The following is a 12,225-nucleotide window of genomic DNA, read 5'->3' as shown; positions in this document are numbered from 1 at the left end:
TCAGGTGACGTTTCACACCAGGCTTCCCCAGGCCAATAGACCATTCAGATGCCCTCATCCGTCATCACCTCCGAGTTAAATAACTCAAGTAAATCAATTAGTGATTAGAATGACCTCTTTATTTTATAATTTACAGCTGCAGTAATTTTTAATGTAAATATGGCAAGAGGTGCACGTTCCAGTGTAAGCTCCATTGTCTTGGTAACGTGTCCCGCAGTGAGCAGACCGAGGCTGCACAGGCCGACTTATATTTACGGATATTTTCGACACCTAAAGGACTCTCAGACTGTGAGAAACAAGATTCTGTGGCCTTTCATGTGTCTTTCACTGAGGAGAGGCTTCCGTCCGGCCACTCTGCCATAAAGCCCAGATCGGTGGAGTGTTGCAGTGATGGTTGTCCTTCTGGAAGTTTCTCCCACCTCCACACAGGATCTCTGGAGCTTAGCCAGAGTGACCATCGCGTTCTTGGTCACCTCTCTTACCAAGGCCCTTCTCCCCCGATTGCTCAGTTTGGCCGGGTGGCCAGCTCTAGGAAGAGTCCTGGTTGTTCCAAACTTCTTCCATTTAAGAATTATGGAGGCCGCTGTGCTCTTGGGAACCTTCAATGCAGCAGAGATTTTTTTGTAGGCTTCCCCAGATCTGTGCCTCGACACAATCCCGTCTCTGAGCTCTGCAGGCAGTTCCTTCGACCTCATGGCTTGGTTTTTGCACTAATATGCATTGTCACCTGTGAGACCTTATATAGAGAGGTGTGTGCCTATCTAAATCATGTCCAATCAATTGAATTTACCACAGGTGGACTCCAATCAAGGTGTAGAAACATCTCAAAGTTGATCAAGAGAAATGGGAGGCACCTGAGCAAAATTTCAAGTGTCATAACAAAGGGTATGAATACTTATGTCAATGTGATATTTCAGTTTTTTCTTTTTAATAAATTTGCAAAACTTTCTAAAATCCTGTTTTCTCTTTGTCATTATGGGGTATTGAGTGTAGATTGATGAGGGAAAAAATGAATTTAAACGATTTCAGCATAAGGCTGCAACATAACAAAATGTGAAAAAAGGGAAGGGGGCTGAATACTTTCTGAATGCACTGTACAGGTATACATACATACATACATCTATATATATATATATACACACACATACTTATATACATATATACATACATATATACACACACATACTTATATACATATATACATACATATATACACACACATACTTATATACATATATACATACATATATATACACACATACTTATATACATATATACATACATATATATACACACATACTTATATACATATATACATACATATATATACACACATACTTATATACATATATACATATATATATATATACACATACATGACAGGAGATGCGAAGTGATGGAGAATAGGTACAGCAGAATGTGAGGGGTGGGGGCAATGTTAGAGAGACAAAAACAGGGAACCAGGATGGAGAGATGGAGAGAGAGAAAGAGGAGGCTGGGTGGGGAGGGTGTGGGAGGGAGCGAGGGATAGGGATAAAGAGAGGGAGAACAACCGGGATGAGGGTGGGGCTGTGTAAGAGGGGGGAGGATATAGAGACAGATTGTGGGGGTAGTGGGTGTATTGAAACAGAATGAGGGGAGGGACAGAGGGATTGAGAGAGGCAAGCGATAATCTGGGGCTATGATGTTCAGAGAAGGAGAGAAAGAGATGAAGAAGATAAAGGGACAGAAATGTGAGAGATGTAAGGACAAGATGGCCTGGCGCCAAGCGGGCGGTGTGTCGATGGGCTAAAATACCCCTCGGCGTTCCAACCATTCCCATCAGGACTGCCATTCCCTGCCTCCAACCACTTCCCCTCCCTCCATTGCATCCCTCGGCCCTGGTGCTTACTTGTCCGCACAGACAGCCACGAACGGAGCGACATACCTTCTCGCTGCTGTAATAGGTAGGCTACATTTGCTCGTCTATTGTTTTTGTCCTGTGTCAATTGTTTCAGAAATTTATCACCATTTATTAACAATATTTATTTATTTATTGTAAGTAGTTTAGCAGTTTAGTAAACCACAAAGGAACTAGTTTAGCAGTTTAGTAAACCACAAAGGAACTAGTTTAGCAGTTTAGTAAACCACAAAGGAACTAGTTTAGCAGTTTAGTAAACCACAAAGGAACTAGTTTAGCAGTTTAGTAAACCACAAAGGAACTAGTTTAGCAGTTTAGTAAACCACAAAGGAACTAGTTTAGCAGTTTAGTAAACCACAAAGGAACGAGTTTAGCAGTTTAGTAAACCACAAAGGAACTAGTTTAGCAGTTTAGTAAACCACAAAGGAACTAGTTTAGCAGTTTAGTGCACCACAAAGGAACTAGTTTAGCAGTTTAGTAAACCACAAAGGAACTAGTTTAGCAGTTTAGTAAACCACAAAGGAACTTACTAGTTTAGCAGTTTAGTAAACCACAAAGGAACTAGTTTAGCAGTTGAGTAAACCACAAAGGAACTAGTTTAGCAGTTTCGTAAACCACAAAGGAACGAGTTTAGCAGTTTAGTGAACCACAAAGGAACTAGTTTAGCAGTTTAGTAAACCACAAAGGAACTAGTTTAGCAGTTTAGTGAACCACAAAGGAACTAGTTTAGCAGTTTAGTAAACCACAACGGAACTAGTTTAGTAAACCACAAAGGAACTAGTTTAGCAGTTTAGTAAACCACAAAGGAACTAGTTTAGCAGTTTAGTAAACCACAAAGGAACGAGTTTAACAGTTTAGTAAACCACAACGGAACTAGTTTAGTAAACCACAAAGGAACTAGTTTAGTAAACCACAAAGGAACTAGTTTAGCAGTTTAGTAAACCACAAAGGAACTAGTTTAGCAGTTTAGTAAACCACAAAGGAACTAGTTTAGCAGTTTAGTAAACCACAAAGGAACTAGTTTAGAAGTTTAGTAAACCACAAAGGAACTAGATTAGCAGTTTAGTAAACCACAAAGGAACTAGTTTAGCAGTTTAGTAAACCACAAAGGAACTAGTTTAGCAGTTTAGTAAACCACAAAGGAACTAGTTTAGCAGTTTAGTGAACCACAAAGGAACTAGTTTAGCAGTTTAGTAAACCACAAAGGAACTAGTTGGTAAACCACAAAGGAACTAGTTTAGCAGTTTAGTGAACCACAAAGGAACTTGTTTAGCAGTTCAGTAAACCACAAAGGAACTAGTTTACCAGTTTAGTGAACCACAAAGGAACTTGTTTAGCAGTTCAGTAAACCACAAAGGAACTAGTTTAGCAGTTTAGTAAACCACAAATTAACGAGTTTAACCGTTTAGTAAACCACAAAGGAACTAGTTTAGCAGTTTAGTAAACAACAAAGGAACTAGTTTAGCAGTTTAGTAAACCATAAAGGAACTAGTTGGTAAACCACAAAGGAACTCGTTTAGCAGTTTAGTGAACCACAAAGGAACTAGTTTTGTTATTTTATTAAACATTTTGTCGGTTATATTCTTATAAATTACGTAATTAGAAAAAGTTTATTTTTTTTGTTTTTTTTAAACAATAATCTCAGGTTCATGGAGGAACTTGAAGATGGAGCGCAGGTGAGGCAGGTACGCCAAACGAGTTTTCACGACATTTGAATCTAAAGATTTACTTCCTCTGTTTTTGAGTTGTGGTTAACACTACGGTACGATGATGATTGTTTGCATTTCTTGGCTTCGTCGACTTCCAGAGGGTTGGCGAAGCCATGGCGATGCTGTTCGTCATCAGGAAGAAGTGAAGCAAGGTGGTTTAAACGACTAGAGGTAGTGAAACCTTTTTTTTTCAAAATTTGTCCCAAAAACCTTCTTTTGGAAAAACGTTACAATGGGATTTTATAAACATTCAAAAATGTACACGGGACATCAGAAAGCAACAAAGTAGACATAACCACAGCAATACAGAGGACATTGATCCATGTCCTCATCAAAGGATCATGGAGGAGCTTGTGGAGGTACATATCTCAAGTAAGACATTACGAGACATCGGGATACTTATACATGAATGGACAAGGGCAACAGCAGATGATAGACAATTCAACGGAGTAAACAGGACATGAACCGAGAATCCTACATTATGAGCTACGTGCTCGTTTGGCAACATAGAGCAAGACAATTATCTACTTCTTTAATTGGCCCAATCATCCCCACCTTCTAGGGGCCCAAATCTTTCACGAACCGGCTGGCCAAGCCTAACGATCGATTCTAGGTGGCAGGAATTTGTCATTTGTTCAAGGTGCCAGTGATAACGTGCCTACCCTTCACGAAAGACCTCATTGAGGCGTTATGGTACACCACCGATGTCACGGGGGCTTTATGGTCCACCAACGACATCACGGGGGCTTTATGGTCCACCAATGATGTCACTGGGACTTTTTGGTCCACCAATGATGTCACGGGGGCTTTATGGTCCACCAATGATGGCACTGGGGCTTTTTGGTCCACCAATGATGTCACTGGGGCTTTATGGTCCACCAATGATAGCACTGGGGCTTTATGGTCCACCAATGATGCCACTGGGGCTTTATGGTACATCAATGATGTTACTGGGGTTTTATGGGCCACCAATGATTTCACTGGGGCTTTATGGTCCACCAATGATGTCACTGGAGCTTTATGGTCCACCAATGATGCCACGGGGGCTTTATGGTCCACCAATGATGTCACTGGAGCTTTATGGTCCACCAATGATGTCACTTGGGCTTTATGGTCCACCAATGATGTCACTGGGGCTTTATGGTCCAACAATGATGTCACTGGGGCTTTATGGTCCACCAATGATGTCACTGGGGCTTTATGGTCCACCAATTATGTCACTGGGGCTTTATGGTCCAGTGGTCCACCAACTACGTCACGGGGGCTTTATCTTTCACGGTACAGATGTATCATATGGTCCACCAACGTTGTCACTGGGGTTTTATGGTCCACCAACGACGTTATGGGAGCTTTATGGTCCACCACCGAAGTCAAGGGGCTTTATGGTCCACCACCGATGTCACTGGGGCTTTATCGTCCACCAATGATGTCACGGGGGCTTTATGGTCCACCAATGATGTCACTGTGGCTTTATGGTCCACCAACAATGTCACGGGGGCATTATGGTCCACCACCGACGTCACGGGGGCTTTATGGTCCACCAATGATGTCACTGGGGCTTTATGGTCCACCAATGATGTCACGGGGGCTTTATGGTCCACCAATGATGTCATATGGATGGGGTCATGGTCCACCCGCAACCTCGTAGGCGGTTCATGGTCCATCAAATACATCATGGGGGCTTTATGGTCCACCACCGATGTCACTGGAGCTTTATCGTCCACCAATGATGTCACGGGGGCTTTATGGTCCACCAATGATGTCATTGTGGCTTTATGGTCCACCAATGATGTCACTGGGGCTTTATGGTCCACCAATGATGTCACGGGGGCTTTATGGTCCACCAATGATGTCATATGGAGGAGGTCATGGTCCACCCGCAACCTCGTAGGCGGTTCATGGTCCATCAAATACATCATGGGGGCTTTATGGTCCACCACCGATGTCACGGGGGCTTTATGGTCCACCACCGATGTCACGGGGGCTTCATGGTCCACCAATGATGTCACTGGGGCTTTATGGTCCACCAATGATGTCACTTGGGCTTTATGGTCCTCCGTCGATGTCATATGGAGGGGGTCATGGTCCACCCGCAACCTCGTAGGCGGTTCATGGTCCATCAAATACATCATGGGGGCTTTATGGTCCAACAACGACATCATGGGGGCGTTATGGTCTACCAAAGACGTCATTGGGGCTTTATGTGGGTCATCCACCTTAACGTCCATCCGAGGAACAACACACACTTTGATGCCTCGCCGTGCCTGCGGAACACCACAACCACAGTTCACAGCTGAGTCAATATTCGAACCCAGGCTAGAGAGCTCAGAGGCGAGTGTGCACACCTGTTGGCTATCTCACGAGCCACCAAGCAGGCCAAATGTAACGCCTTTAACAATTGACTAGCTTCTGTAGTTGTTGGTTTGTTTTTTAATAGTAGATTACCGCATTTACTTCAAACTAATGGGTAAAGTTTCACCAAAAATCTGCTTTTTGTTTGGTATCAACACACAAAACGTGGCCTATCAGTTTTCAAAGATTTGTGTGTATTTACACATTTTTTGTCTTTTTTGTCTTTTGGTCTCAGCCATTGCCAAGGGTTTGCTCTGTGAAAGGCAATCCCAGAACAGAGAGCAACTTTTAAGCCAACGGGAGACTTGCCCGATGAGCACCCAATGAGAGAATCGCTGTGGCATCATGTGACACTGGAAGACGACATCGTGAGTACCATAAAGGGAGTAATTAACGATGGCTTTTCAATTGTGGAGCTTCCATGTTGGCTATACTATTATAATTTGTCACATGTGTGTACCATTTGTGCAGATGTATCATATGTTCCGTTGGAGCAATATGTCGGTGGCATCTGCAGGTTTCCCCGAGCATTGTCTTAGTGGCGGCATCTGTACATGTAGAAGATGACGCTGAGCACAGAGATGTCCAGTTTGGTGGAGCTATTTGTGGATAATTCTCCTTGAATGCTACCAACCCCGCCATGTTCTGAAAACTGCTAGAGCTAGGCCATGTGCAAACAAAAACTTGAAAGACGCAGCATTCACTGCCATGTTTTATCTTCTCCGGTGAAGAACTTTTCTTCACCTCTGGTGTGACACATCGGTGAACCGATTCTAAGGAAGGGTTGGGCAGGAAGCCAACAGAGCCACTTTCTGTCCATGGGGACAGGCCGGAAATGGAGGCTGGGGTGTGGGTGGGTGGGGGTTTAAGGGAGTGGGTAGTTTTACCGGATGTGTTGTGATCCCCTGCGGCCCCTTTACATGCGGCCCATGCACTTTATTAGAAATTCCGCATCGGTCATTGAATTGGTGAGAGGGATACCCGCCCAGTGTGGGCCTGGTGAGTTGTTGCCATTAGCTGGCCAATTTTGTCATACTCAAGAGAAAATCTGCACCACTTTTGCTACTGGATGAGGCATGCCAGCAAAAGTTCACGAATAGTTTGATTAATTGAGGAATATTAGACTAGACGTGACTGTCGGTGTCGGTAAACAGCTGGAATAAGATGTTTTATCAACCGGAAGTTGACAAAGGGTTAGATTGTCAATGGAGGTCAGCAATTCAATGGAGGCTAGATTGTTCGAGTGCCCCCCATGACAAGTCAGCCGGTCCTCATTTTTCCGACAAGACAGGACTGGATATTTTTCAGGAAGGAACAGGAAGGATTTTTCAGGACAGGAAGTGGATTTTGACAAGTCAGCCGGTCCTCATTTTTCCGACAAGACAGGACTGGATATTTTTCAGGAAGGAACAGGAAGGATTTTTCAGGACAGGAAGTGGATTTTGACAAGTCAGCCGGTCCTCATTTTTCCGACAAGACAGGACTGGATATTTTTCAGGAAGGAACAGGAAGGATTTTTCAGGACAGGAAGTGGATTTTGACAAGTCAGCCGGTCCTCATTTTTCCGACAAGACAGGACTGGATATTTTTCAGGAAGGAACAGGAAGGATTTTTCAGGACAGGAAGTGGATTTTGACAAGTCAGCCGGTCCTCATTTTTCCGACAAGACAGGACTGGATATTTTTCAGGAAGGAACAGGAAGGATTTTTCAGGACAGGAAGTGGATTTTTACAAGTCAGCTGGTCCTCATTTTTCCGACAAGACAGGACTGGATATTTTTCAGGAAGGAACAGGAAGGATTTTTCAGGACAGGAAGTGGATTTTGACAAGTCAGCTGGTCCACGACAGGGGGCTTGAACTCAGGATCCTAAGATCTCAAACCAGCCGCCTTAACCGTGAGGACAACACCAGGATGTTTGACCAATAATTGACCAAAAGTGAAATTTTTATTTTCTGAAATGCTTCGGTCAAACTCATTAAGGGGCTGAAATAATGAACATGCTTGGAGTATTAGGATATGCAAAGCAGATATAAATAGATACCGTAGCTAAAGTTGGAAGCAAATGGGAATAATAATAAATAAAATGGAGGCCAGAGGCTCTGAAGGATATTCTGACTTCATCGCTATATTTGTTGGAGGCCTACCGCTGAAATAGTGAAATGTACGGGTAGAATTTCCTCTACGGGCCCGACAACCATCGCTGTGGTTTGTTTGCATTATGCACTGTCACAGTGTCACATGCTGAGCCGTACGGTCCACCATTACTTCAGAATTGCTTCTTTGTGCTGCGCTCGTGAGAAATGTCACAGGAGCCCATGAAATGTTGACACTATTACCATGTCGAATCCGAAATTCAAATGTCTACGCCTCGTGCTCCTAATGTTTTTGTTCGAGGATTTACGAGGAAGATTCATGTAGACGAGCCATTGGGCTAATACGACACAGTATGAAAAATGCGCAAAACATCAAAAGCCATGTTTTTGGTACAGAGAAGGGAAAAGGTAAATTCAGGAAAAACTAGAGCAGCACTCGGCAGAGAACATACCTCCACCAGGCTGAAGAGTTTACGCTTTGTATCCATGGATAGGTCAGATCTGGATCCGGATCTTCACCAAAATCTAATAATTTTGTCCATGTCACACATTCAATCTCTCCACCAAATTTCGTCCGAATCCATCCACAACTTTTTGAGATACCCTGTTCACAAACAAACAAACAAACAGACAGAAAGGGGTGGAAACATAACTTCCATCCTCCTTCGGTGGCGGAGGTAAATATTTTAAGGAAGGGGAAGGATGAGGGATAAAATGGCGAATATGGAGGTTGTGGCGGATGAGTGAGAAAAGGGAGCGAGTTTGGATGGGGGCAAGAAGGTAATGTAAGGGAGATTTGTATAAGGAAAGTGGGGATTTTGTAGAGGGGATCCAGGATGCAATAATTTCTGCAACCATATAATATGAGAAGCATGTTGTGTGAGATCCCGGCAGCTGAGCTCTGTTCGATGGTGGTGAATGTCTGTAAGCAAAATATTATTCTTCAAAATGCCGCACACTACCATATGGCTTGTGCTCCAGCCCCAGAGAGTTATCAGCTCGAGTTCTTACACCCTTTAGCTCCCCTTATTCCAACCGCCTGCCTTCAGCTGCAGCCATCTTTACTGTGTGTTTCTGCACACATACAAACCGGAATCAACTACCTCTTTCTGCTTTTTCATCTGCACATAACCTGAGTAGTTCAAGGCCTAGCCAGATCAATAAGCTGTCCCTGATCAAGCCTTTCTCCTCCTTTAAATATATATATATATATATATATATATATATATATATATATATATATATATATATATATATATATATATATATATATATACATATATATATATATATATATATATATAAAACACAGTTTGTGTGTGTGTGTGTGTGTGTGTGTAATGTTACCGATAGACTCCGAAACGGAGAGGCTCACGTGCTTGATATTTGGCATAGACATGGCCATTGAGCCTGGGACGAACATGGCCGAAACAATATTTGACGAGATCCATATTTTTTATTCATATTTACCTCAGCGCATTTCAGCGAAGTACCCGCTAATCTCAGCCAGTGCGAGCAGCTCGCTGATTCGCTCAGAGCGATCACGTGATGTTCCATCCCCGCCACTAGACTGATTCGCTCAGAGCGATCACGTGATGTGACCATTGCCAATTGCCATTCACTCCACATAGGTGGAGATGCAGTTACCGGGCGCCATCTTGGTTGGCATTCGATGCTGGGCGATGGTGATTTCCGTCACACGTTTGCACGTAATTCAGAGCGAAAAGCGATCGTGTTTTGTGTCGATTTTTGTCGATTTTGTGCGATATGAATTAAATGTCTTTGATAGGGACCGGTAATTCCGCCAGGGGCGCTGCGCGCACTACTTACGTCACGCTGTGCATGGCACTCTGTGACCGCCGTTGCGGTGCAATGCTTTGCGGGCAAATCGTTTTTATGCCATGGTATGCCATATTTTGGACTTAACCACTCTTCATGACTGATCATGTGACATCTACACACTCATGGCTACCACCGAGATGGATCCTGGTTTCACGTGAGTAATATTTACCATATTTGCTCGATTTTTGAAACCGATGCATGCAAATATCGTGTCTATACCACACCTAAAATATTTTTTAGAAAGAATAAGCACATCTCCCCTTTGAAAGTGCCCCCTGAAGTGTGTCCAGGTGGAATTTCTAAGTCGTAGGTCTTAGCAACTCTCAGTCTCAGCAATCTTTTACCGCATGGATTTATCTCGAGTATTTACTAAACTGTGCTAAGTTGAAGTTGCGTACATATTTCAGCAGTTTTCAATGTAAATCGGTGTAATGTAACCTCCCCCCTCCCCCCTCCCCCTGCTCCCCTCCCCCCCCTCCCCCTGCTCCCCTCCCCCCCTACCCCTCCCCCTCCCCTACTACCCCTCCCCTCTCCCCCATCCCCCTCCCCTACTACCCCTCCGCTCTCCCTCCCATCCCTCACCCTCCCCCCCTCCCCACGCCCCTCCCCCTCTCCCTCCCCCTCCCCTCCCTTCCCTCACCCTCCACCCCCTCCCCTCCCCCCTCCCCTCCCCTCCCCCTCCCCCTTACCCCTCCCCCCTTACCCCTCCCCCCTTCCCCTCCCCTCCCCCCTCCCCTTCCCCTCCCCCTCCCATCCCTCCCCCTACACCCCCTCCACCCCCTCCCCCCTCCCCCTCCCCCTCCCCTCCCCTTCTCCCCTCCCCCTCCCCCTCCCCCCCTCCCCCTCCCCCTCGAGCATTCAAACAAAATGAAGCATTCAAAGAAAAGAACACCTTCCGCACAGTCAAACATGGAGGAGGTTCAGTGATGTTTTGGGGTTGCTGTGCTACCTCTTGCACTGGGTGCCTTGAATGTGTGCATGGCGTCATTAAATCAGGAGATTACCAAGGCATTTTGGAGCGCAATGTTCAACCCAATGTCAGAAAGCTGGGTCTCGGTCGAAGGTCATGGGTCTTGCAGCAGGATAATGACCCCAAACACACTTCAAAAAGCACCCAAAATGGTTCAAGACAAAACGCTGGACTGTTCTGAAGTGGCCAGTAATGGGTCCAGATCTAAATCCCATTGAACACTTGTGGGGAGATCTGAAAACAGCAGTTGGGAGAAGGCACCCTTCAAATTTGGGGAAACTAGCAGTTTGCACAAGAAGATTGGGCGAAACTGCAGGTAGAGAGGTGTAGGAAGCTCATTCATGGCTATAGGAAGTGCTTGACTGCAGTTATTTTGTCCAAAATTTGTGCTACCAAATATTAAGTCTCGGGTGTCAATAATTTTGTCAATACCATTTATTTTTATTTTCTGATTTAAAAGGATATATTAAGTTCTCAATCAAAAACAAAGGTTCTGTAATATTAACAGTGAAATAAAGAATTGTGGAGATCAAATACTTTTGTCAATTTCTACTTAATTTCAGAGAAAATTGTGAGTTATTTGAAAAAAGTGCAAGGGTGCCAAGAGCCTGGTGTTGGCTTTGCGGTTAGGGTGCCGGCTTGGGATTCTAGGATGCTGGGTTCAAATCCCGTTCAATCGCTGAATTAACGCCAGGGGGGTTGAATCAGCCTGTCATCCTTCCAAGGTCGGCAAATTGAGTACCAGTTCACAGGTAATTCCCTGTGTGTCGCAAGCGGTGACTAACAGGGTTGGCGGCAGGAAGGGCATCCGGCCATAAAACATTGCTTCAAAAAGGGGACCATGGTGCCCAAAAAAGGCCAACCCCTGCTCTGCGGGGAAAAATGGCCTCTAAAGGTGGTTTGGTGCCAATATTTTTGGCCACGACTGTATATATTGGATATTACCAGTGGGGCATGTTTGCAGACTGCAAGCAGAAGCCAGGTGCATCCTATGTGCAGACATAGTAAATAGCTAGGTTTTATATATTTAATGAGGTGGATTGTGCCAAACCTTTATATGTTTGATAAAGTGGATTTGTTCTTGCATTTGCACTTGCAGGCAGCTAAACAAATCAAGTAAATATATCAATAATTAATGATCAGAATGAGCTCTTTATTTAACGGTTTAGCGGAATAGTAATTTTTAATATAAATAACATCTTCATATGTTTATGGTCCCTTGATATTTTTCTTATTCTCCACTTTGTATAATGCTATCAGGGGAGACCTAATGCAGCACATGATGGTTTCTGAGGCAGATCATTTCCGGATTAGCTGCTGAGCCACGTAGTCCATCTGCTCGTGTCTGTGGGATTCTC

General features: G+C 44.3%; 2 protein-coding genes across 3 annotated transcripts in view; one reads left to right on the top strand and one right to left on the bottom strand.

Annotated features, from left to right (window-relative positions):
• LOC144888650 (uncharacterized) overlaps window positions 1–12,225 on the bottom strand; it is a 648,249-nt gene that overhangs the window by 192,551 nt on the left and 443,473 nt on the right. The gene's annotated exons all lie outside the window — the stretch shown is intronic.
• Window positions 1–12,225, top strand: part of LOC137438808 (discoidin domain-containing receptor 2) — a 129,404-nt gene that overhangs the window by 2,780 nt on the left and 114,399 nt on the right. The window contains exons 2-4 of one of the 2 annotated variants that reach the window (XM_078767288.1): window positions 1,826–1,946; window positions 3,708–3,780; window positions 6,197–6,329. The gene's annotated coding sequence lies outside the window, so the exon portion shown is untranslated. The remainder of the gene's footprint in view (window positions 1–1,825; window positions 1,947–3,707; window positions 3,781–6,196; window positions 6,330–12,225) is intronic. The other variant, XM_078767287.1, reaches the window with a different exon arrangement.

The sequence above is a fragment of the Myxine glutinosa genome, chromosome 13, assembly GCF_964187855.1.
Source record: "Myxine glutinosa chromosome 13, kmMyxGlut1.1, whole genome shotgun sequence".
Taxonomy (NCBI): domain Eukaryota; kingdom Metazoa; phylum Chordata; class Myxini; order Myxiniformes; family Myxinidae; genus Myxine; species Myxine glutinosa.
The sequence above is the reverse complement of the archived record's forward strand: the minus strand, read 5'-3'. Positions and strand labels throughout refer to the sequence as shown.